This window comes from Octopus bimaculoides, chromosome 5, assembly GCF_046866305.1.
Source record: "Octopus bimaculoides isolate indiv1 chromosome 5, ASM4686630v1, whole genome shotgun sequence".
In the NCBI taxonomy this organism is placed as follows: domain Eukaryota; kingdom Metazoa; phylum Mollusca; class Cephalopoda; order Octopoda; family Octopodidae; genus Octopus; species Octopus bimaculoides.
In genome coordinates this window covers 127939391-127943610 of record NC_142932.1, presented here as the reverse complement: position 1 = coordinate 127943610, position 4220 = coordinate 127939391, and positions in this window count along the sequence as shown.

The window sequence follows — 4220 nt, the reverse complement described above, 5'->3', positions numbered from 1 at the left end:
CGAGGTCTTTTCAAGCAACTATGACTAAAATCTCTGATGGACAAAATGGTGAAACCGCATGGCATATTACTAGCCAGTGTACGCCACTAGTCCAAAAGGAATATAAGAGACACCATGACAATATAGCCAGGCTTGTCCATTGGATACTTTGCAATAAGTATGGACTTGACAGAGCAAAAAACTGGTACGACCACAAACGTGTAGGCATCATCGAAAATGGAAATGCAAAGATCCTATGGGATTTTATGATTCAGTGCAGCCATGAGATAGAGAATAGGAAGCCGGACATAGTCTTAATTGAGAAAGAAAGCAAACTATGCTGGATCATAGATATAGCATGCTCCGCTGACAACAAGGTATGCGATAAGGAAGAAAGAAAAGTTGAGAGATATGACAGGTTAGCTTGGGAAGTTAAGCAGTTGTGGTCGATGAAAAAGGTAGCAATAGTACCAATAATTGTCGGAGCCCTAGGAATAGCGAGCAAATATCTCGAGAAGTGCGTGAAACAAATAGGGACTGCAATAAGGGTGGAGCACTTGCAGAAAACAGCACTGCTTGGAACCGCTCGAATACTCCAGAAGGTGCTCAACAAATAAGGGATGTTACCTTAGTTCAGTGGTAGTGAACAGCTGACACCGTAGTACATCTCCACCGTTAGAAGCTGTGCAAAGGCAATAATGATGATGATGATGATGATGATTAGAATTTGATAAATTAGGTTAGTTTTGTTTCGAGTGAAGATGAAGTATATCTAAAACTTCTTTACTCCCCTAAATACTCATAGATTTGCAGCAATTCTCAGGTCGGAATATTCCACTTGAAGAATAAATACTTGGATGTAGACTGCCGATCAAAACAGCTTTTTTTTTTTAATCCAAAGTCTTTTTTAAAGTTAATTTCATGAGATAATAAAATACTTTGCGAGGAGCGCAGTTGTTGTAACTTACTTTTGCTTATTGTTGTGAAGTTTTTAGCAGAACGATATCTTCCATTTTGTATTAGTATTGTAACTGTTGGTCTTTTGCAAAATAAAAATGATTGAGGCATGTTAGACTTCCTGGTTAAGCCTGACCCTTTCCTGGCTGACCATTTAAATACTCGAGCAAACAAATCTAGGTGGTGTCAATAGAACCCATCTAAAGCAACATGTCAGGAATTCGTCGATCTCACTGGATCCCGTATATTGGATCAGCTTACCTGTGAAGGCAAAGAACACGCGTTATTCGGCTTTATTAGACTTTACTCTAGATATATCCAATGCAGAACAACTGACTGTGACAGAGCGATGGCGTGGGTTGCGTGGACGGTTGAAAGATTTGTGAAGTTTTGGGGTGTAAAACGTCGTAGTGCCAAACTGTTGGTTCAAACGTTTACTTGACTTTTTAACCAGAAAATAACATTGATTTGAATGACTGATCTGGTGAATGAGCAGCGTGTATTGGGATCAAGAATTAAAGTGCTGAGTGAATGTGGAAATTACGCTCCATGTTTTTCCATTCACTAAATGTTGTCAATGAGCGTAAAGTTTCTTTGAATTTCTGCACAATTTCTTTTGCTTCTATTTACTTATGGTATTTCCTTTGTGTGATGTTTATTTGTCCATCTGGTCATATTCATTTTCCCATTCTGAAATGAATGCTATAATCCAGGTGATTAGTAGGAGCAGCAAAAATTCTTTCGCACAGCTTTTCTGTTGGAAAATATGTCTGGGAAAATGTTTCAAATAACACGGATCAGATGAGAGAATGTTGACAACAGGCTTGTGCTTGATTTTCAACAATGGATTTAGAAATAGAAATAATGGTCAAATCAGAGTGTTTTCAAGTGACCAGTGTTTTCTAGCAATGTTCTGGCCAGTTTGTGCGCTTTATGAATCCGTGTGTGGGTATATCCAACTATGCTGTCGACTTTTTCTGATATTCAGCAAAAAAAAACAAAAAAACAAGAATCTAACTGAATGTGAAGATCATTAACAATAAACTCGAAGAGTACACACGCAGGTAAGGTAATTTAGAAGGTACCAACACTTTTGACCTATTTCTTAAATCTCAAGTGTCCAGAAGTTTAAAGATCGAAATATATATTATTATTAATAACTTGTTTTCTGTCAGGTCAAAAAACGCCAGAAAGCATATAAAGAGAAGAGGTTTATGTTGAAGTACCTTTATCAACTTCAGTTGTTTAAATCCGAAGAATGAGGTCATTAAAACCTTGTCAAATCATTCCAATAACATCCAGGAGAAAGTTTCAGTGAAGAATTTACGTAGTTTATAGAACTGCTTAAATTTTGTGTTGTTTCTGTTATTGGTGCCAAAAATGAGACTGTGAAGAATTACAGTTTTACTGACATTTCTTTGGAGATTATAAAACATCCTCTGCATCTTTGTCGCTCACCTTCAGAGGGGGAAAAAAAGTGGAGTGGGGGGGTCAAAAGCAGTGGTGGCTCGTAGATAAAATTCGTAGGGGTGTCGCTTCAGAAAACTTTTAGCCGTTGTTTTAATATTATGTAAAAGGAAATAAACATATAAAAAGAATATTTATACATAAACTTGATCAGTTCGTGTTTTATCCACTGCCAGGTAATGTGTTTAATTTGTTCACTGAACATCACCGTGAATTCCCCCTTGTTTTTCAAAAATTCCCCCAAAATCACAAAGTAAGGGAAGTAAATGAGCACTGTTTTTCAAATCCTGACAGCAATACTGAAGCTGGAATCAGGATAATAATCTAATTCTACACTTTATCACAATCAAGAATATAAACACGTTTTTAAGCACAACATATGCAGAGTCAAAAAGAAATACTACTTTCCACCGGAACACCGGGGTTGGTACTGTCGTTCATGCAGTGCTCTGTCTCCCTCGCGTGAAGCTTCTTATCTCGAACATGTGAGTATACACACAACAGCCAAACACCGCGTCGCTGGAATTGTGAAGCGCACAGTTCTATATAAGGATTTCTGTATTGTTTTCGTAAACTAGGGGATGGCCACTGACATTAAGCTTAAGGATTATATAATGTACAAGTATAAAGAAAGAATTAAAGAAAAGTATACACGAACCGTCACTGGTCAAAAGCTAATAAAGGACCACTGTGGTTCAAAACTTATTGAATAATCTCAATAAAGATTGAACTTAAACTTCCGCATGAAACAGAAGTTTCCAGTTTGATGAAAGGGTTTGCCAATGATAATTCAGCGGTTCTCAACAGGAGCCCATATGACCCTTTAGGGGTGGGGCTGAGGGTTCATATAAGACTTTGTTGTTAAGATTTATCAGCAATAAATAGATTATACTCCTTCAATACACAAAATACTTTAACAACTTTTTTTTTATACAATTCCTAATATTAAATTATAAAAGAATAATGGAATTTGTTGAACATGGAATGGGCATTAGGGTCCAGCAGAGTGACATAAGGACCAAAAAGCCTCCATGGGCAAAAAATGGTTGAGAACCTCTAAATTAAATCCCCAAAATGTAACATTTAAATTGTTGTTTAATGTATAACATTTGATGTTATAATATCTATGCGTATCATTTTATGGGTATTTAATAAATCATTATTAATAAAAAAAGAAATAACATGTATATGTATTTTATTACTTCAGGGTCGGTGCCGCCTTAATCCGGTAATTATAAATCCTCACAGTATCACTGATTGATTGCTTCATCACTTTGTAGTTTTTAAGGGGAAGTGGAGGTTGAGCGTGTCTGGACAAGTCATTCTGAACGCATAGTATTGAAGTATGGTGACAAATGCTTGAAAATTTCTCTGTAAGACAGGCCTCAGTATTTCGATCCGTTCCTAAACATCATTGTTGTTTAGTCTCAGTTCTATCCTTTTGCAGCTAACTTATGATCAAATGTGTTCAAGCCATACCTATACTATTTCTGTCTTTCCTTGCTTAAGATTGTAATTTGATAGGGGTTTATCTTCTATTTCTCCATGGGAAAACGGAGAAACTCTGCTATTGTTTTGGCGATTAGTAACTCTGTTAATCGTCACCATTAGCTTATCACTAATCGTCGCCACTAGCTTATCACTAAGCTCGCACATTCAGACTACACCTTTATTCCTTCTGTCATCATTGTTATTATATCACGGCCTCCCACATCCACACTTATCACGTCTCCAAACTCTTCCTCCTTGGAACCGTAATCTCTGGAATTATGTTCCCACCTGAGTATTTCCTGTAAGCATCAACTGCTCCCTTTTCG